The following is a 22,865-nucleotide window of genomic DNA, read 5'->3' as shown; positions in this document are numbered from 1 at the left end:
CTTCTTGCCTGAAGGCCTGTAACTTGTGAATTATTTAACAATCATATTTGCTGCTGAAAATTGATTTCTGAGAGAATCCATATTGATTGAGATATGTGAGACTAATGAGTTTGAGGTTAAGGTGTTTAGGTATCATTATCTCTGCTAGTCCTGAACTAGAATCTTCATAATTTTTTGTCTCTTGTCAATACTCAGTTCTATATCTGTGCTCCAAGCTGTGCCTATGTGTTAAAATAATTTTAAGAGACAGAATGATTAAATATTTTACATACGTCTGAAGCATCTGTAGTAGTCTTCCAGAAGTGTCTTTGCTGTGAAATGCCACTGCATGAAGGGGACACAAAGCAAACTTTTGCCAGACTTTCATTTAATCTGGAAGCCAGAACGAGTAGCTGGCACGAACAAATAGCCCCCACTGAAGCAAAAGCTGTACACAGAAGTTGAAGATCTGACTTCCCCAAATGTCAGAGTGTTTGTGCTGCAGTGCATGACTTTAGTCAGCTCTTGTTGGGCTTCCCTGGGATGGAGCAAAGCCCCACGGAGCTGCGGCAAGCGCAGGTGCCTTTTTCTGAGATTCACATCAGCACGTGCTGCATGCACATCCATGGGGATCCTCTCCTGCAGCCCCTGCTTTTTGCCACTCACATTCAAGGGGTGGCTGGTGGACTCCTGCTGCAGGCCTGTCACTGAGCATGCTGCCCATTCTTCTGCTCCTCAGCCTTTTTCTGGCATGCTGAGACACAAGGACATGGTGCGACGTGTACCTGCACAGCATCCTCGGAGCTAAACTCCAGCCAACCTCCTGTCCTTTCACAGTGAAAATCACTTCCTCAGTGCCCTCTCCTACCCACATGGGGTCATTGTACTTCTTACCTGTCTTATCCTCACAGCTAAATGAAAAATAGAAAATAAATCTACAAAAACAGAGCATCTCCATGACTTTCTACTGTATATATAGATATAAATCCCCTTGATATATAAGAATCTCATCACAACTTCAGTATCTCCAAACAGCACGAAGACTTCTAAATGAATGGCTAAGTCTCTTCATTTTCCCCTGAAAATGAGGTAAAAATCAGCTTGCCATATTGTTGGCCTGTGTCTTTATGAGGATGCTATGTCCAGTGCCCAAGGTGCTCCCATTCAGCTCTTTCTTATGTGACAGACATTAATAATTAGCTGTAGTAATATGTGGCCCACACATCTGGATTTATGTGCCAAATCCAAAACCCATGAGTCAGTGCAGAGAAGACTTCAAAAAGCTGCATCGACAGGGTTTGAAAGTGACACCCTGGTCACAGCTTGGTGGATGTATGCTTGTATACCTGACTCAAAGATCCTGTTCCAGGTTTTACACTCTTGCAAATCACACTTCTTTCTCCCCATAACCATTCCTGCTGTAAAAAAACCAACAACAACAACAACAAAAATAAATTCAAAGCGAGCAAGCAACAACAAAACCCTCCAGAGTATTTGACCTCTAGAGTTAGACCCCTTTTTGGGGTAGTTTTGGAATCAGCTGTATTTATGCCTAAAAAAAAAAAAAAAGGACAGTTCTTTAAATGACCCAGCTGGAAAAGGATATTTTTGGTCAATGATCTATTTTTATTTCTGCTCTGCTGTTTCTCATGAAGCCTGATGACAAAGACCTGTCCTTCAAAGCTAGTCTACAGTTTATGAATTACCAACTTCAATTACTTTCTCTAGGTGAAGTACTCTACAGTTATCAAGTTTATTTTTTCAGGTGGGAGATGTATTAGAAGAAATGAAATGCTCTTCTATCTCAGATTGGCTTGTCTTTTTATAAGGAGAGAAATGCAATACATATTTTCAAAGGTTCTTTTAAAAAATTAACTAAAAGTTAAAATAAGAACTATGAATTGCATTACAGTATTTAAGACACGTGTTTAAACTGTTGACTACATCCATTTCAGTTAACAAATTTATTTTATGTCACTCTTAATCAGTAGAGGTATATTTTTGTTACTATTATTGATTTTGCAGCCATGCCAGTTAATGCTATTATCTTGGATAGTACATTCTGAACAGTCACCCTTACAGACATTTTAAATAAAAACAAACATCAATTGGGAACTCAAAATAAAATCAGATCACTTTATGAACCTGAAAAACAACCTTCACACTATGCCACACAGTCTTCTTTGAATGACCTACCTCTTTACCCAACTTTAGTCTTACGTAAAATAAGCTCAACAAACTATGGGTGAAGAGCTTACATGCTTTTTTAAAATCAGATAAAAGTGGCATACTGAATCCTCTAATTATTCTTTTTTAAGTGAGGAACTGCAAGTTCTCATGATAGAGAGTTAAAGACTCTCAGATACCATGATGAGAAACATGATCTTTACTTGAAGATGATATACAGGCTTCATCTGCATTAAGATAAATTAGCTATGCCTGGCCTAAACTCAATCATTTCTGTCTCATCAAGATGAAACAACAGATAAATCCTCAGGCTGAACTTTAATTCACTAGAGAGATGCTGAATAACTGATATCTTAATGTTAAACTTGTGGAAACTCAGGACTGTGCAGGATCACATTTTTCTGGAGGGTAGGTACTGCCAGGGTTACCTACCTGCACTTCAATGCTGTGCCATAAATCCCTACATTTCCAGCCACTCCAAAGTGCTCTGTTCTGACTGCAGACTGCCTCACAAGGTGGTCTGTGGAAAACTCTAAGGTAGTAGGTGAGTCCATCAGTTTCAGCTCAATTCCCACAATTTGATGGTTTGCAAAGAATAAAACAAAGCCACTAATAAAAGAATTTTTGACACCAGATTAGACAGTTTTCACCTCACTGGAAAACATCCAAACTACATTTGTTACCTGGCCCCTCAGAAAGGTCATGAGCACGAGTGATCCCCTTTGTAAACCACTGCTTTCACAGGTCATCACCCTCAAGATATTGCAATTTTAAGCCATTTGGGCCTCTCAGTCTTAGAAGTCTGTTAATTATGGGTTCAGTTAACAAGCTCACACATATGCCTTATCAAAAATAGAACTTCTCTGAGTAAGGACCAGAGGAGCAATGGTAATTTTGTAGATGAATCTGTTATAGCTACCCAGATTCATTTTTAACTCAAGGAATTTTGGGGGGTTTTCTTCAAGAGTAGGCTGAGCTCAACTTAGTGTTTTTTCTTCATTATTATTTCTCCTTTAGGACCACCAAAAGAGGAAGAAAACAAAGAACTCTCAGTTCTTTATTTCTGCCTTAAATACATGTGGATTTTTATTTTTTATTTTTAATTAACTTCTGGTCTCCTAGTCTCTTTCTTTCCCTAATAATAGTTTCATTGTGGAGGAACACCCTAGAGCAGATCACAGTTCAGCACTCTAGATTAACTAATTTTGTGTGAAAATGTACGTATGTGTGTTCAGGACATTAAATTCTCTCTTTTACAGATGTAATGCAAATCTGTAAATTAATTCAGGAACGTTACAAGACAGCTCTGCTCTCTTCGAGTGTGTGCCCTTCTCCTCTGGTCAGAATGAAGGTAATGTCCTGTGTTGTTACACAAGGAACTAAGAATGGTTGTTTTTTCAGCCCTCACTTCACAGTAGCATGGGACTAATTAATGGAGAAGTGGAAGTAGCAGTGATTTTTGTGGAGCTAATTAAGATATGTGGCAGAAAAAATATGTAGATGGGCAATTTCTTCATTTTAAAGGTTTGTATAGCTAGACAGTTTTATTAGTCAACACTGTACTCTTTTTTTACAGTCATTGCCTACATTTTTGTGAGATATGGACTCCTCAATTAATCTTTCAAAGACTGATTTTGATTTATCTCAGATGGAGGCTGGGGAAAAAAAGCAGTTGTGTATTTTTTAAAGAAACCAACAGCTTGTTCCCTTTAGTTTCTGCTTACAAAATAAGTGCATTGATTTGATCTTTTAAACATGTTTCTATATCCTCTCCATTTTATCTATTACTGAGGGAGGGGAGGGAAGTGAATCTAAATGTCCATTCCATTTAATTCCCCACAGATTTAAAATGCAAGGAAATTCTAACTAAAAAAAGGGGGGAAAAAAAAGAAGGAAAAAAAAAAAGCACAGTCTAAAAGACTTGTTCCTCGGCACATAGGAAGTCTGTGGCTAGAGCCAAGAATAGAGCCCAGAACCTGCAAGCTCCTGCACCAACACTGTACTCCTTTTAAGCACTGTGTTATTCAAGGAGCACAACCATGCCAAAGCTTACCTGCCTTGAAAGACTGGCCTCTGAGGAGGCTCTCCTCAATATTACCATAACAATTCCCCAGAAACTATTATTTTCTCAGCCCAACACCACTTGGTTCAGCATCCTTCCTTTTGTTCAAACAGAAATAGCCAGTTGTCCAAATAACAGCCAAGGAGCTTTTGGGTATTTTTTAAGAGAAGGGACATACCTCACATAAAAGTAATCTCAGCACTTATATGAATTTTGAAGCTAGGAACTACTATAAAGTCTGTTTAAAGGGGTGACAAGTTTGGTGAGACATTAATTCCCACTGCAGGACAGTTCTGTGGTCACACCCCACCAAAACCATTCCCTTCTCATTCTCAGCTGCCCAGGCCTGTTCCGTGGCAGCCCAGCCGTGCTGCCTGGCACGCGCTTCCCCGGCAGAGAGCGATGGATCTTGGCACGGGGATGCAAGGTAAAGGAGAGGGATGATGCTGGTTGTGGATGTTAAATAAACAATTTTTTCTTACAACAAACCCTGGCGCCTGTTCTCCCCATGTCATGGCCCATGATGACTTAGTGCCTCCCAAGCATGACCAAGCGATTAGTGCAGCCGTGTCGCTGCATCTCAACAGTAATGGGGGCTCTCTTTCCATTTGCCATCTATTGAAATCTAAGCGCTCCATTGGCCTGTGCATTTTCAGCTTGATGAATTCATTATCCCCCACCTTTTTTTTTTTTTCCCCTTTTAGCTTCTTTCTCAGGCCAGAGCTCTCCCAAAAAGCCAGGTGACTGTTTCTAGGTTTTCCCTCTCTGTGAGGGGTTGTTTTTTTTTTTCTCTCACATTCTAGGCAGATGTGGCAGAAAATGTGGCATTGACTCATCTGTTTCAAACGGCATTTCAGTATACTTTTGGATCTATGTATATTAGACAGCAAACAATCACAACACTTGGCTTATTTATTTATTTATGTGCTAACATCCTTCAACTAATGATATCGGGGAAAATACAATTTCAAATTCAGAGGCAAGGAAACCATTCAATTCATATTCCCCAGCAAACAAATGATACCACATAAATAAAATACAAAACTATTCAACTGTCATTAAAAATGTGACACTCATCCAAAGTAGGAAATTCAACAATGTGGTTGTTGCATTTTGTCTTTAAATATTTACGTGGTATGGAGATAGGATTAGGTTACCCGAAGCTTGAGTTTTCTTGGACATGTTCTTTTTCCTTCCTCAAAGCTGTGCCTAGTTGAACAGAAGGGACTTTGGCTGTCTGGCACTTTTAAGTGTCTGGAGGCTTTTTTAGAAGACAATAGGTCTGATACACTCAAGATAGCCACTGCTACAAATCCCATAAAGGCACATTATATATCAAACAAACCATAAATTGTGTTTAACAGGTGCAAGTTTTAGGAATGCCTCTGTGCTGTGGTCTAGCAGCCAGAGCAGCAAAGAAACATCTGAGCCTGCAGTCTAGTTCTACTTCTATGACAGGTGTTATCTTTCTGCCTCCATTTCCTTCATAAAACAAGGATAACCTTATTCCATATTAAAATAAAGCTGTCATTATCTGTTTGAACTGTAGAAGAGCCTACAAAAGTCTCTTGGATGAGGTTCTTATTACACTAGATGCTGTACAAACACAAAACCACATGCCATTATAATGTGGGAGTGGCATGCTATTAATAATACATTAGGACACTTTGGAAAGATTAAGCAGAAGAGTTATTTTAAAATTCTTATTCATGTCCTCCACGTAAAATAGAATGAAATTTGAACGAATAGGTAAGGAAGCTATTTGCAGAATGCCAGAACATCCTTCTGGCTCTGTGAACACACAAATGCTCTGCTCTGCAGAGTTAAGGAGAAGTAACCAGCAATGACACGTTCTTCTACTGACTCTGCCACTTTAACTCTTTTCAAACCCATTCATTTCACTGGGATTCAACTTATTTGTCACTCAAGTGGATACAGTATATCACGGGGACCTAATATGGTCCAATTAGGGAAGACCCAGCCTAGAGAGGTTTTAACTGTGTTTAAGGGCAGGAGTGATTATTGCACTTGATAGACTTGGGAAGTTGGGGAAATTATAATTTATTACTTATGTGCAATTTTGACATTATTGTTAGCATATATTCCCCCAGAGCCTTGGATGGACATATTTTGGAAAAATCAAATCAATAAGTGATTTAATATCTGTCAAGTGCTTTGGGATCTTTATTTGAAATGTGTGTTACAAGAGCAATATCTTAGTCTCAACTCCTTAGTGTGCAAGCATGCCTTCTATTAATACTAGAACCCTTTGGAACCATTAGAGTTTATCAGCTAAATACATATTTTGGCACATTAACTAATTTTTGATTACCCAATTAGACTTTAACAGCTCCATCTATCATGTAAATTTTTTTTAATGTGCAGATTATGGACCCAGTAGAACTTAATGGAGCTCCTTACAGTGTTCTGAGTCAATGCAGCTGGCACATGGACACTGAGGAAAGTATTTGCCTCCAAAGTGAGAACCACACACCTCTCTTCCCACTTTGCTAAGGGGTGTTACAGCCAAAGTCATCCCTGGGCACTGAGACAATGCAAGAGTCCCAGATGGGATCCAATTTATACCATTTGATACCACATACCTCCACTTCTGCCATTTCATCTCAAAATCACATCTCCTTCAGTCAAATGAGTCTCAACCACACAAATCAAAACCCAGGGCCATTTGATCTTTACCTGTGCCATGTAAACTGTGACAGTTGCCAAAGGTTACTGAGGGGATGGCCACAGCTGTGGGAAGCTGCTGGTGACTTCTGCTCCTCATGGCTACACATGGCATAGAAGGACATGCTGGGGCCAGTGCCTCCGTGGCACGTGCTGCTGAGCACATTCTCTTCCCAGACCCCACTGTCTCTCAGAAGACAACACATGGGCCAAACTCAACCCTTGATCAGGACTTTCCCTGTCCCTCTTGCACGAGTGCTATGCTATTCATCTTGTTGTCTTCCCCCAGTGTCCCAGATCACCTCCCATTCCCCACGCTCTGTCCACTATTGGACTATGGGATGGAATGAATTACACATTTCCTCATGAAAACATGGATACTTAAGAGCTGCTTAAAGGAAGAAGATTACTCAGATCATTGGAACAACAGCTCCGCAATAGATAGTCAGAACAAAGCAGTTGGCAGAGAGAAGAAACCCAAATACCCCCTAGTCCAGAGGCATAAGGCACGGTCTGAGTTAAATGCTGCCCATGCTTGGCAGAAAACTGAATACAGAACTTTTGCTGAGAACCAGAAAATAAATAAAAGTTAGAAATTAAATGCAGAAATACAGGATACATTCTGCTCCAATGCCTTTGCACTTAGATCTGCTAAAAATGTCCAGCTAAGCATGCAACAACCAAGAGTCTTGGTGGACTGTCTCCTCTGCTGAAAACTCACTGCCATTAGAAGCAAAGCAGACTAAAACTGATGAAAATAAAGGCTGCATTCACACACACACAAGAACAAATATTTCCCCTGTTAAAGTAAACACTTCTGAAGTTACCTAATGCACTGTTAACCAATTTAATTATTTTGTTAATCTCTCATTGCTCTCAGCCTACACAGTGAAGCCCTTTCAGCTGCTCCCAGTTAGTTTCACTTTCCTTCTTTCTTCTTCACAGGCTGCAAGCACAACACTGGAATGCTTTTATATCACAAAAATAATTCAGTTACCATTCCTTTCCTATGAGAAGTTCCTTTTCTTTTGCTTCTGTCAGAAGCAGTTTTTTAAAATCCTATTTGTTTCCTTACAATGCTCCTTTAACAAAACGCGATTGTGCCTCTTAAGGAAATAAGTTTTCCCTTTCTGCATATGGTCTCACCCTGTCAGTGTTTTCACTATTTTCCTGCACAAAGTCCTTCCCTGATGTCCTAACTCAGAGCAGCCCTCACTGCTGGTGGGGAGCACACAGTCAGCCTGTCCTTCTGCCACCAGCTCCTGTCAGACCATCTCTTCTCTCTGTCTGCAATGGATTTTGGAAGAGACATACCTTGAAGGTAGTTTAATTTCACTTAAAAAAACCCAAACAAGCATTCATACGTTCTAAGTGCTGCCTGAGAAGATATTAATATTGCTGCTAAATGCAGCGATTGGGTTAATTTGTTCCTGTATCCTTTATCCTGCCAGCCAGCCTCCTGAGTACGACCCACAGAAGGGTACCTCTTTTCAGAACAGAGAGTATGCAATGCTTTGCTAAAGGAAAAGGGAGATTTACCCCACACTGCAGCTCTCAAACAAGGTCCTTTCTGCTTGAGTAGCAAGTCTTGTTTCTGCTGAAGGAGCTCAGAGAGCTCAACACGAAGGCAGCCAGTCCCAAAATCCTGGCACCAGGAGCTGCTGAGCAGCACGAGGTGCTCCAAGAGCCCTGCTCTGCCTCCCAGAGGAACAGGCCCTGAGCAGGCATATTTACATCACTGCCTACGTCAGTCGTGGGAGAATAATGTGATTTTTGTGCAAACAATGCTTGTAAACAGTCATAACGACACAAACCACAGAACAGCTACCACTGAGAGGAGAAAATTAAACCTTTTTTAATCTATCTATGCATTTAGATGATTTCCTCTGCTGTGGTAACTTAAGAATTTACTGCTCATTCTGTCCTGTGATGCAAAAAAAAAAAAAAAAAAAAAAAATCTCCTATGTTGAGATCTTACTTCTGTCTTTTTGCTATAAAGTTCACTTTTTTTTTTCTCAGCCATTACTCTTGCCTAATTTATTTTTCCATTTAATTTCTGGGAGCTGACCTTCCTGGAAGAAACTCTGGGTTTACCTGCCTGGGCAGGTATATTCCTTTGACTTAACTTGGTTGCATGAGGAAAAACAAATGGAGGTATACATTTTTAATCACACAAAGGAATATTTCAGCTGTGTTCCTTTTTTTTTTTTGCTATTTATTTGCGAACATTACAGGCCATGTTAAGATCCTCCCTGTTGTTTCTCCAGCTACATTGTACACTCAGCTCAAAGTGCAACTGTAATATATTTGGCATACAGAGAGTAGTAGGAAACACTTTACAAGTTTGTCTGATGCTTTAAGATTTGATATTTGATACACAAGGTATCACCCACTTCTCAGTCAACAGGTTATATGTTGTTCTAGGGGTCAGAACTAAAGTTATTACCTTCTATGGCAATTTTGCCAAATTTACAGTATCTCCCACTGAAGTAATTGGGGGGGGGAAAACCCAAAAAACAAAAAAAACCCCACAACTACCATTTCACTATTTAAGAGTGAGACATTTGGACTGTAAGCATTACAGTATCCAGGCTTTCAGCAGTAATTTAATTACTGATCTCAGAGCCCTGTGCAGTAAGCTTGAGAATCCAGCCGCTCCCCCACTCTGAAAATGTTTACACACAGTATGTTTTTCAATTCTGACTTAAAAATCTACATAACATTAGAGCTGCATCTCTCCTCACAACCCCATTTATCCCTCTGCAAAGGACTGGACAATGTAGCATTCAATGTGCCCAAAACCTACCAGGAGCCATAAACTACCTCTGCCTAAGTCCCTGAGCAGCAATACCCACAGCATCAGGCTACAGGGAGCACTCACCAGGGTCAGCATTTGTTCTCAGGCAGAAAACACCCAGTGCTGCTTGCATCCAAAGACATTCTCTTGTTCCTCCTGTGACAACTTGTTTCATGTAAAATAAAACTCAGAAACAGTATCTTTCATCAGTCACTCTCCCTTCTCCCCAAGGCAGGGGGATGCTCCAAGTCAGCACAGTCTGTTCCTCAGGATCTGAGCACCCCTCTGTGAAATGCCAAATTCCCTCATAAATGCTGACCATTGTCACTGGGCTGACCTGTGAGCTCTTTACTACCTCTGGAGTCAGGGACTCAGTCTACTATTTCTGGGTGGCCCAGAGTGACTTTTTAAGTCACTCTCTTAACTGTGGCATCTGCTGTACCCACTTAAAACAGGTTTATGGGTAAAACACATAGCATGTAATTATGAGTTAGACATTTTCACATCTCATTTACACATCTCCCACCCTAACACATATCAGATATCACCTTTTATTTCTTGGATTCCCATACAAACTTCTCAAATACTCCACACCCCCTTCCCTGTTTTATCACGGTGCACCACACAGCCATCAGGACATGAGGTGCTAACTACAGCACGGTGCACAATCCCAGTCTCCGTGAGGAATGTCTTGCTTTAATAGAGAAATAAAATGATATAAGGTCACAAGCTAAGACTATCATAAAGTGCATTGCAGGTACCCTATACTTAAATACTCCCATGCTACCTCTTAACTATAAGTGAGGCAATTTGCCTAATGCCTATAGAAGTGACACAATTAATTCCCCTCCTTTAAATAATCCTATTCTTTCCTCTCTAATGTGCCTCTGTAGAAAGAATGTTTACTAAAATAAAACAAATTTTTCAAAAACTGTATTCTTAGCATTAGAAATAGTGCAAGCCTAAAAAGAAATTTACAAAATCCTTTGTTCGCTGTGCTCAGAAAACCACTGGAGACCCCTTTCTCTCTGAAATGGAGACAAAACCCCACAGCAGTACTATGAATACTCCAAACACACTCGGTGGGCTGTATGCAAGTGGCCTCAGCCATAAACAGCAACCTCAGCATCTTTCTATTCATGTCTCCTGTTAAATACCTGCAAAGGAAGCAACAACCTCCAAATCAGACCTCCCAGTTAAGACTTGAACCTTTTTGTCCTGCTAGCACAGCATTTCCATGCTACTCCTCAGCCTGGCATTTTGCACAGCATTGGAAGCAAGGTGGGCTAGGGTCCATGAGGATCACCTCATGGATGGTGGATAAAAGGATGTTTTGATTATTTTCAAAAATCTCAGTTTGAAGCATTTCCCACAGGGAAAGCATGTGGAAGTTGAACAGCATCACTTAATGCAATGTACTTTCCATGTGGCCAAGGGCATGGGCATCTTGTAGTACACGTAGAAAGTTGAAAATTCAGTACTTATTCATCAGTCATATGTTCAAGAAACAAGGAGAAAAGACCCACACAATTACCTGTATCTCTGTACTGAATTGTACAAACCCAGTCTAACATGCCAGTACCATCGTTTTCTGCAGGAAGAATTTTTGGTAGAGCAAGCAAACCATTCTCAAACTAGGACATTGCCTCTCCCTGTTTACCACAAATGCCAGAAACTATAGAAATAAAGCCAAAATTTGTTCTAGAAAAAACCAAAATAACAATAGAAGTTATACTGTTATCTCAGAGTTGTATCACACTAGGAAAAAAAAATTCTGAGTCATTTAATTTTATTTCTAAAAATTAAACATGGAGTCCCCCAATCAACAAGTAGCGGATAGTAAATACATTACCTGAAATATTACTCCATCAAAAGGATGAGAAAAGGAAAATAATAGTAGTTTAAGTGTATATTGACACTTGCTACTAGACTTTAAGTACATCTGTCTAGTTTATTATTAAGCAATATAAACTATGCCTGTCATGTGCAATCACTAGTTGAAAACAATCAGCAAAACAGGGATTTTATGGTATAAATTAACATTGGTTCCACTACTGCCAGGGGAAGTTTTAGCCATCAGCTTCAGCCAGTGCAGTATCTGCCCTCACACTTTAATAGAAATGAAGTTTCAGTAGTTTGCTAGACACATGTGGGTGCTGATTCTTTCCAAGGCTTTTTACTGGGTAGAAGTTTTATTTCAGATGAGCAATTCACCTGTTTATCTTTTGATACACTGGCACGCAAACTGGGAACACCCACCTTCTCACAACCATGATTCTTAAACAGATGGTTCAAGGCACAGAAAACTGGGCTAGGAGTGTTGTTAAGATGTCTTGATGCCTTTTGTCCCCCTGTGTGCCTCCAGGCAGGACCATTTATGCCTGTTTCTGAAAAATTTTCAACAGAAGAAATTCCACAACATCCCAAGTTTTATCTGCTTTAGAAGGTCATTGCTAATACCTAATGTGAATTTTGTTGGGTCCTGTTGAACCAATTACATCCCATACCCTCCCATTTCTCACCAAGCAGAATTTTAGTGACCTTCTTTCCCCACAGCCTTTTGTATTCTTACTGCCCTTTGCCATCCCTCAGAGATCTCTTTTTTGGCCAAGCACCCCAATATCTTCAGTATTTCCCAAGAGGTCACATTTCCTCGCTCTCTTATCACCCTCATGGCTTTTGCTTTGGACTTTCACCAAATCCTCTGTAGCTTATTCCTTTAGAATGAATCCCAAGTATTTTGTATCACAGTCCTGGCACAGGGCTGCTTGGGCTGTGCTGCCCAAGTCTGTGCTTAGAGGTACAGCTGCGCCCCTTCCAGAGGCATGACGAGCACTATCACGCCATACCACTCAAGGGCTGCATTTTATATTACACCTTCATCACTTCTCACCAAGAAAAGTTCTCAATTCCAACATGAACATTTCTTCTGCCAGCTTCACAGTAACTCTGAAATTAACTGGAACCTTTAACATTGTAAACAGCACTAAATTAGAAGCCACACCTAATTGACTATTTTCACTTACCCTTACCCCAAAATGACAGAACATTTCAGGGCTACTCCTGGAAATACATAAACACAGGCATGCATACACAGCTCCAGTACAATTAACAGAGACTTAATCTAATCTATATTCAGAGGTGGATGTACAAAGGTAAATAATGTACAGATATAATATAAACACCCACACACTGAGTAGGTCTGTAACTGAGAAGTTTATCTAAGTGATTAACAATACCAAAAGTTTTCTAGCTTCAAAAAGAGGAGAAAAACTTAAATAGCTAAATATAATCACAGTTAAAATCTGATTCCCTTCATTTATAGTTCTGAATCTAAATAAATGTACAGGTGGAAGAGATCTTTAGCATGTCCACTGCCTGTTCTTCCTTCATGTAAAGAGGTTCAACTCCTCTGAAGTATGCAAACATACATATAAATATGTCTGGATGTGTGCGTAAACATATTTAATGGAAATGGAAATACAATAAGGCCCCTTGTTGGCTCAGGTCTTGCAGGTAATTGCAATAACAAAAAAAGCAAGAAAACTAATAAACTGTAGTTACTTACTATGCAATAAATATATAACTATACTGTAATTACAGTACCTGATTATTGATGTACTGTAAAATGAACTGTTATCAAGTTTTTTTACTGTTCCCTTCTATTTACAGTCATCCCTGATAAAGATTAAGCTTCCCAAAAAATGCATGATAAAGCTTCTTATCAGAGGTTTTAATGCCTCTAATAACTACTGTAATTCTGTGTGATTTAGTGCTTTGAATAATCCACCAGGATTTTTTCTCTAGATCTTTAAAAGGATTGTAATGTGTACAGAGGTGTCGTAGTGATTAAATTTACAGGACACTTACCAAAACAGTGATAAGACAGGATGTTTAATTAACACATGTACACGTTGTTCAACTGTACTATCATGCAAAAATGGAAAGACCTGAATGAGACCCCTATTTTCCTTTCAAAATGTTAAAAAAAAATTAAACAAAGGATTATCCTCACTGTACAATATGGGAGCAAATATTCTGAGGGCGACAGCAAATCCAGGCAGCACCTGAGAGTGGTACCAGTCTAGTGTTGCATACTGGGTAGAGCCAAGGTCCTGGTAATTCTATCTGGATGCCCCAGACAGAAAGGAAAAAGTAAGTCATAAATATGACAGTACATGGGAATTCACCAGCTGAGTTTGGAGATGTCATTCTTTGGCTGGTGGGTAGTTCAAGGACATTGCAGTACTCTTCAGCTATAATGCTTGAAAATATCAATGCTTTTAAGGCTCATTGACAAAAGTCATTGCAGAATACCAGCTGAAGGTTATCTTATCAGATGTTTTTGAACTCCATGTCTCAGAAATGCACACAGGCACTCTAGAAAATCCCTTTTCCCTCCATCAGTAGATTTACCTAATGGCCAAGGCTATCCCTTATTTATATAACAGATAAGTAAATTTAACTTAAGCAAAGAAACGCCCCAGAAGACTAAACCCCAACAGAAAAGGGCAGCAGAGTCAACCATATAGTGAAAAGTGGAACACAACGTTTATCTCTCTGAGGACTCTTTCCACTTTAACTCCTACTGACATTTTGTCCACTGTGGTACTAATAAAAAAAACCCTAAACTGATAGAGAGATCTAAAGGTGATATCATATACAAGCCAAAGATGAAACAGAAAAGTCAAAAGGCTCATACAACCCATATTCCCACTGGGGAAACAGTCTTTTAAATATTAGAATTGTTTGTACTTTGAAATTGAAATCCTGACATCTGCAAGTGCACGCAGCTGAAGTAGATTTCATTCCTGGATGGGAAAGTGCCAGGCAGTTACAGGGCATGAGAACAGACTTTGGCTCCATGAACGGAAACATAAACCTCTCTTTTGTAAAAATTATTCTTAATGATCTCAAAGGCCCCCTGGTTTAGTATGGAAGATGAGTGCTGCTTTCCTTTAGAATGAATCCCACGTATTTTGTATCACAGTCCTGGCACAGGGCTACAAAGATGAAATCATTCCTTGACCATCACTGTGGGCACGCCTGCTCTGATCTGCAGTGCAATGCAGGGGCACACAAATACTGGAAATGGTGTAACTGCCTCATTACTGTGCTCTGCACAGGCTTTTATACCCTGGTTCTCAGCAAGACTAATTATTCTAAAAGAAGCATCACACTACTGCAATTATCCTGCTCCCAAAACCTGAGTTACATCATTTAGGACACTGTGCTTCACTATTCTGGCACATCCATGCAGCTTCATTTTTTGCCATAAAGAATTTTACTGGGGGAAAAAAGTTAAGAATAAGCTTAGAGATCACAAACCAGAGAAGACAGAACACTTAAATGTAACAGGAATAGGGAGAAGGCTCTGAAGGTGTCAAAAATCACATGCTCCTGAGTCTGACTATTTACTGGCACACAGGACTGCTTACCTGCGTAACCCTTCTCTGCAGCAAGTGAAGGTGAAAGTGTGGGAACTTTCCTTTCTTTGCTGGCAGTATTAACTCACAGCATGGGGAGGGACACTACAGGGAGATTTTGTTTTCCATCTCCATCATCAATAAATTACTAGGGTAGCTTTCAGGACTCTCAGAAGGTGCTTGAAACCTATGGCCCTTTGGCTGGCTACTCTCCACATGGACCAGTATGCATGATGCCCTCTTGTATAAGGCTGCAGTCCTTTTGCAGGAGATGAGCTGACTTTTTAAATCAAATACAAAAGTTTCTCCTGTATCATAACCTCCTTCCCTTCCTGGGAAAGAATTTACAGTAGTAAACATTATTTAATGTCCCTACTGAGGGATTGGCAAATAAGAAAAAACAGCATTTACCCAGTGACTCAGAAATTAGCACGCCAGCCTTAGTCATTTTCTCTATCTCTCATTAATTAATCAGAAAATTTCCCACCATTTCTAAATAAGCCTGTTCTTTCCTTCTCTGCCCAGCAAAACTACAAGCTTCATCTGGATATGATGGTTAACCACATTCTTGTTGTATTTCAGCATTAGATGGAGAACAACTAGATTTGCAGCTCAGAAAGAGTGTGAGGGGGAGAAAAAAAATAAGACAGAAAGAAAGAGAGAAAGAGAAGAGGGAAAGGGGGAAAGAAAGAAAAGGTACTCCCCTTTCAGCCAAATGACTCAGACTAGTCATCTTCACAGCACAGAAACCAAATTATTTGAAAAATCCTCAGAAACATTGGTGATTCAGCCAGCTGCATGGAAGGTAGCCTTGTTCTCTGCTAAAACAACCTGATTTAACTCCCCCTGAGTACTAAGTCATCCACCATCTTGAAGTGTATAATTTTAACAGTCCAATATCTATGAAAGCATGTCCAGCTTGCTTTCTGTTAAAGAAACCTTCTTAACCTTTTTGATCCTCTCCCTGGTTTTTGCCTTGCTCCAGAGACACAGGGCACAGAAGCCAAGTGAATGTATTTCTCCAGAAAATCTGGGCCATCTCCTTCGTTACAACAGAAACAAAACCACACTTGTTTTGATCTACCTGTGTGTATTTCAAGAATTACCAGCAGAACATAAAACAAAGAGTAGAGGACTATTTGAGGTCTGGGTGTTCAGATACTGTTTCTGAAGTTGCTATGGATTTCAGTGGGAGCATGGCACACTGAATGGCAAAGGAGAGCATCTCCCAGACCAGAACTAACCCAGGGTAGTGCACAAAGGAAAAGATATTCACCTATGGAAGGCATATGCAAGCTGAACTGCATATGTTAAATTAAAGACATCTGCACTTTGGCAGAATTTGGACAATGACTCACTTTAATTATGTAAAAATTTCAAACGGGGCAAACTCCACTGTAGTGACTCACATTAGTGCTACCACATGATCTTCTGATAACTACATCAGTATATAACTCATGTCTCTGCTGCAGAGTTTCTACAGAGAGAATGACATATTACCTGACTAGCATTAAAAGGACTCCATGTTCCCAGCAATGACTGGTACATTAAGTAATGCTTCAGAAAGTAGCATATAGTACACTGTAGCATATAGTACACAGAGCTTTTTTTCCCTTGACACAAAACTGCAGTTCCTCTAATGACAATAATTCACCGTCATTCAAAAATCAATTTTCTGTTTGTGTTTTATTTCTTTAAATTTATAGAGTACTGGGGAGAGATTCCAGAAGTAGAAACTTACATCATTTCCTTTTCCTAAGAAGAATTATGGTGCTGCAGACCTCCTAGGCTTCCAATCAAAGACACTCCCACCCCCTCCTTATGTGAATGGCCAACACACCCTCAACCCCCTCAAGTACAACCTTCCAGGTAGGTCTGACTGGTAAAGGTACCAGGACATTTCTTGCATTTTGATTCACAGATATTCTTGGACTTTCCCCTGCTACCTCCTGCACTTTCCAAGTTGGTTTGGTTCGCTCGGTTCTGGTGCGGACTGTCAGAAGGAGCTGATTATGCGCCTTACGTCAGACTAACAGGACTGATGACCTTGAAATGTCCGCTGTGAAGAAAAGCTATTCTGCATTATTTCCCTCAGATTTTTAAAAATAGCAAAACACTGTATTACTTACCTCAATGTTGTTAAGGAAAGGGGGGGGGTCTTTTGCTGACTTGTATCAGGTTCCTTTGCTGAGCTCTGAGAGTTGCTGTTTGTATCCTGGAGTACCACTGCATTACATCCCTATTAAACATATGAAAAAGGGATATACCCTACAAGGCTTTCTAGTCACTGTTTTCAGGCTTACTGAACAAGCTAGCAGGACCCTTAAGTATCAAAGAGATATACAAAAGGCATTTTCTCTACAAAAGGAACGTAATAATGTGACAAATAGAGCCTTTGTCAATGCCAGATGCTGACTATAGGTGTGAATGAGGAGTATGATGAATGGGATGATGAGGAGAAAGCAATCTTAATTGTGCAATTAGTTATGTTATGTTTGGGCAATTTTTGCATAACAATTATAGGCCACTCATAAACTACTGGTCCAAAATTATTACAGTCTTCCAAAGAAGTTCAAAAGCTAGGAAAGCCATTGCACCTTTTGAGAAGCTCCTTTAGAAGGCTAATGAAAAATGTAAATGATGTCAAGTGGCCTTTATACAGCTTAAGTGTGCCATTGGGCTTGGATGGCAAATGCAGTGTGCTTTCTCCAGCTGAGAGTGATAAGAAGCAGCAAGTGCAGAGGATGTCTCAAGAGAATGTCCTGAGCCACAGCACTGCTAAAAGGTAGTCTAGCTTCTGAATGACTGAGCTGGTAGGAAATGGTTGAAGTGTTGGGACCACTGTGTATGTAACAGGCTGGTTGAAAAAACAATGAGCAAGAGGAGAGGAGTGACATTATGTTCCTGTTCCTTCCTAGCATCTACCAAAGAGAAAAAAAAGCATCCTGATTATTCTACACCCTCTCATTCCACCTTTCGCTTATTTTCCATTTCAAAGCAAATTTTAAGTTTCTTTTCTAGGGGTTCACATAGAAGTTAAATTTAAAATTGGAATGCAGATTAAAGCTCACTGCTACAACAGTTCCTGGGGGTAGAGGTAAACTGCCCAGAATGTGAAAACAACATGGGTGTTGAGTGAGGATCTGCTCAAAATCAACACATCCAAGCACACAAGAGTTCATTTCATCCTTGATCTCACCCCAGGGATCCATGCTAGTCACAGCTGATCCTGAGAGGTACAAGACTTACTGCCCCGTTGGCTCCATGATTATTCATGGGTTACCAGTGCTGGGGAGCAGGAGAGATGCCCTCACACACCACTCAAAGGTGCTAAACTGACACACATCATAGCTTCCCCAGGTTCTCTTCCCAGAGAATAGTGAACATGCTATCCACCAAGCCAAAAAAAATCCACTGACATTTGAATAGTAGGCTAATGAACGTGAGAGGAAAGACTCAAGGTAAGACCTGTTCCTAAACCTTTATTTACAAAGGGTACCTTTAAGCCAGACTTTCCATTGCCTTTCAAACATGACACTGGAACAACCCCGGGAATGTTGTTTTTAAACAGCCTGTTCATCCCTTACTCAAATAAATACTGACTGTATAGTGCTGCTAAGTCAAGCAGTTTAACAAAGACATTTACTTCTGCACAGAAACTCGCCCTCCCTGGTGCAGGAGAGCACATCAGCATGCTGTCACCCAGCTCCCATCCCAAGTGGATGAAGAAGACATCAGGACCAAAAAACAGGGCAGAGACCATTTATGCTTCACCCAACCAGTTTGTTGGTCTTAATGTTTGGACTGGAAGTGGGAATAGTTTTTTTAAAGGCTATTTTAACCAGTGAAAGAGAAAAAGGGTATCACATGACTTTGCAGCCTGGATGCTGTTTGTAAAGAAGCCTTAAGTCACAGCTGGACTTCTACAAATTATTAATGATTGCAGAGTGATATTGAATATACAACTTGAGGGAAAATCACAGAGAGCAGGATTGTATGCACACAGAACTAAGCTTCATGTTCAGTCACATCTCTTCCAACTGACTGCAAGCATCTCTACAGTCAATATCCAAGGCTCAAACACCCCTTGGAAATTCATTAGCAAGCACAGCAACAGCAGTCCTGAAAATAGCATCTTTCCATTCAGTGCAATGAGACATGCCTCACTATATTATATGTTCAAAGAGGGAAGGGCAATACTCTTCTAAACCTAGCTTCTCATGAACCTGAATCCAATCACACATTCCCTTTATGACAGCCATCTCTCTTGGTGCTGCTCTACAAAATCTACATCCTATCAGCACCACCTTAAAGGTCGGCTGTGCTATTTCAATAAATAGAGAAACCATGCTTTCCTTAAACCACTTGCATTCCTCTTGCTGCAGTCATTTTGCCTCTCTTCTATGGTCTTGCTTAGCCCACTTTCATATGAATGTCAGATTTTGCATTTGCTGTGTGCTGTCATCTAGACTCCCGCTGTAAAACAGTTTGTTTTTCCCCCAGTTGGTGCACCAGATTAGCATTCCCCCTCTCCCCTCTCCAGAACAGAATGTAATTAAAGATCATGGGAAAATAACACACACACTAGTCATAAAGTTAGAGAATTTCAGGTTTGGATCTGCTTTCCAATTTTACATGCTCCACTTCACTTCTGTATATAAAGAGAAATATAAATGGCTTTGGTCACTGGATATCTATTAACTCCTTGTACATCAGATCCTGTAAGACAGAGATGACAGCAAGATCCACAGCAGCTTATGAGAAAGGGCTTGTGCCTCAGAGAATAACACCCAAGACACCCAAAAGGAAGTGTTTTACCCAAATGATTCCCTCCTTGTTTACTGTGAAAGGGTTATGAAACATAAGCCAGAACTGCCACCCTGTTCAAAGTGTTCAGGAAAAGGTTTCATCATCTAAGTGAATATTTTCACCTGAGAAGCCTGCTAGGAAGCCTGCCTGTTCACTTGGGAAGCTTTGAAGCCAGAGAACCCCTTGGGTCAGCAAAGGGCAGTGCTGGTGGCACAGCTGGTTTAAAGCAGAGGATTCTGTCGTACATCCTCACCTCAGCAGAGGCACCTCCACCTCAGGGCTTTTGGTACTAGAATGGAAACATCTAAGAGCTTACTGCCTTTGGCTGTAGGATTGAATGTAATCAGAGGAGAAATTAACTGCTTCTTATTAAAAGAGAAAGAAAGGAAAAAAAAAAAGCTTAAACTGGTTTTATAGCAGAGATAAAAATACCATCAAATTGCCATTATCACCACAAGAGTAAGCAAGAGGCAACTGTCGATCTTCAGTGTCTCCTGAGAGGTTCTGGAAAGGAAAAACCTACCAGGTGATCTTGTGCTGTGAAGGCAGGTGGCAGTGGGGAGGCAACTCGGGATCTACATCCCAAGTTCTGCCACAGCTAAATCACATCATAATTTGTCTCCTTTTTCAAGAGGAGAGAAGGTAACTGAGGTCACTGAGAAAGATGATGTTTGTGCCGTGTCATTTGACACAGTATCACACAGACAGAATTTATGACTTGCCCAACCTATACGACACTGTCATTGGTAGATTTCTAGGAAATAAACCCCAATATCATGGCGCTTACTATACCTCAAAATTCCTCCCTCTTCCTCAGATAGAGAAAAAAGTAGATATTCACCTTTACTGTAATTATTTTTTATGAGAAGAAAGTAGATGTTCACCTTTACTGTAATTATTTTTTATGGCAATTCTCTTCCATTAGTTTGAGGATCATAATGAAATAAATAGAAAAATGAGCTCCAGGCTGAGTATTCTGCATTGTAATCTAAATTAAACTAGTATTACAAATTTGTTTACATATCTCAGTTGAGCTATGCAGTTTCAAAAGTTACTTGCTGAATGTAAACATCTCTCCTGATGCTACATTACCCACTATATGCAGTAAAATATATTCTAATGTAATACAATAAAACTGGAAAACCAATAAATGTTCCTATTTATTGAGAAATTGGACAAAAAATAGCTTATTGTCAGTTTTTAAAGACTGAAAATCAATAGATGATGAAAGGTTGTATTTTTTGTTACCATTAGACTGTTGACTCTAGCAATAAGTGAGATATGGATTATAACTGGGGGAGTAAAGAACTGGTGAGATATACAATTTGGAGCTTCTAGGGTTTTGTAGAAACTTAATTCTCAGTATTTGTGCAGCAGTGGCCATCTTGGCACTGCTGTTAATGGGTCCCAAGAGCACAGCTCCTCCATTTTGTTGACAAAGCCAGCTTTAAGTATCTTCCTGTCTTTACAAGCATTTCTAAAATAAGGGGACTCTCAATCAGACTTGCATTTGCTGAGGATCACAAGCAAAGGAGATCCAGCTTTCACATATATTTACATCCTGCCAATCAAAAAAAACAATATAAAACAAAAAAAATCCTCTAACAACACCATGAAACCCCAGTTATTAGAGTGTCACCTCCCAGCTGCCTCTGAGTCCCCCTGGGTGAGCCGACAAGAGGGACTCCCCAGGTGTGGCGACACATAACAGCAACCACCATCCAACACCAGAGAGAAATCGAGTTAAATCAGATGTTCAGCTTGCAAAAACCTTTAGCTCTCATGCTAAAGTTCCTGAGTCTGCCATCCTCACACACGTAAGGTTTTCCACATCTGGTCTCTGAGCACAGAGGTCCCATTGCAGTCTGCCATCTACACATGGCTCAGTCTTACCCTAAGTACATGGGCAGAGAAAGGTCTGAAAAACACAGATTTTTAGCCCCTATTTTCCTAGAGGAATTTATTCACAGGAGTCAGTTAAAAACCTGAGTTTCTATATTCGTTCAACAAAAAGCACACAGCCACACAGAGGCTGGGAAGGCATTCTTGTCTTACCGAGCAAACACGGCAACATGGAATACTAAAAAAAATATGCAGTGATATAAAACACTGAGCTAAACATAAGTGCTGCACCCAAGGTCCTTAAATAGGGATCCATGCCAGGATTTTTCCAAGTGAACCAGTAGGTATGACCATTACATATAAACCCAAATATAGATGTTCTACCCCGACTATATTTCTAAACTCTGGAGCAGAGTCTGAAAGGATGCCAATTACAATAGGGAGTTAGGGCTGCTTTTAGGATTTATATTATCTTTGTATGTTTCATAATCATACAGCAGCTCAGATCTTGCTGGATGGAGGTAATGCAGAAAATGCCTATACTTCAGATACACAAATGTTCTCTGGAAAAGTGGGCAGTGACCACTGGGCCTTGATGTGACGGAGAACGGTAAAGCCAGCTGACCTGCTTCTGCAGTATCTGAATTACAAATTCAGAGAAGTGTGCAGTTAAAAGTCTACAGAAAGAAAATTCCCCAGGACCTGGAAGCAGCTGACAGTGTGCAGAAATGGCCATCCTACTGCTGGCCCCAGTCCTGTGTTTCCCTGACATAAAACATTTGCTTCAAATCAAGGATAGCACAGAGAGAACTAATTTTCATATCATGGTTTCCTTCTGTTTTCCCAGGTAGGAAGCTATTTCTAAAAAGGGGCTGTTACCACGTCTGCATAATCACATACCAAAAAAAGATTAATGTTGCTCCTGTAAGCTTTTGCTTAAGTATACCATGGAAAATAACTTTGATGAAATAATTTGCCCAGAGCACTGCTTGTCTGGAAGATTTCTATAATTTAACTGCAGTTCTGTAAATAATTTGGTGATAGACAGGCCATCAGCATAATTTGGTGCTAGACCCAT

General features: G+C 40.1%; 1 protein-coding gene across 14 annotated transcripts in view; it reads right to left on the bottom strand.

The window, feature by feature from the left end:
- ESRRG (estrogen related receptor gamma) overlaps positions 1-22,865 on the bottom strand; it is a 393,435-nt gene that overhangs the window by 308,618 nt on the left and 61,952 nt on the right. The window contains exon 1 of one of the 14 annotated variants that reach the window (XM_050972142.1): positions 8,453-8,568. The exons of the other annotated variants lie outside the window; for them this stretch is intronic. The gene's annotated coding sequence lies outside the window, so the exon portion shown is untranslated. Of the gene's footprint in view, positions 1-8,452; positions 8,569-22,865 lie in introns of those variants that run through there. 14 annotated transcript variants of the gene reach the window in all.

Source organism: Serinus canaria, chromosome 3, assembly GCF_022539315.1.
Source record: "Serinus canaria isolate serCan28SL12 chromosome 3, serCan2020, whole genome shotgun sequence".
Classification (NCBI taxonomy): Eukaryota; Metazoa; Chordata; class Aves; order Passeriformes; family Fringillidae; genus Serinus; species Serinus canaria.
This window is presented reverse-complemented; position numbering and strand designations above follow the sequence as displayed.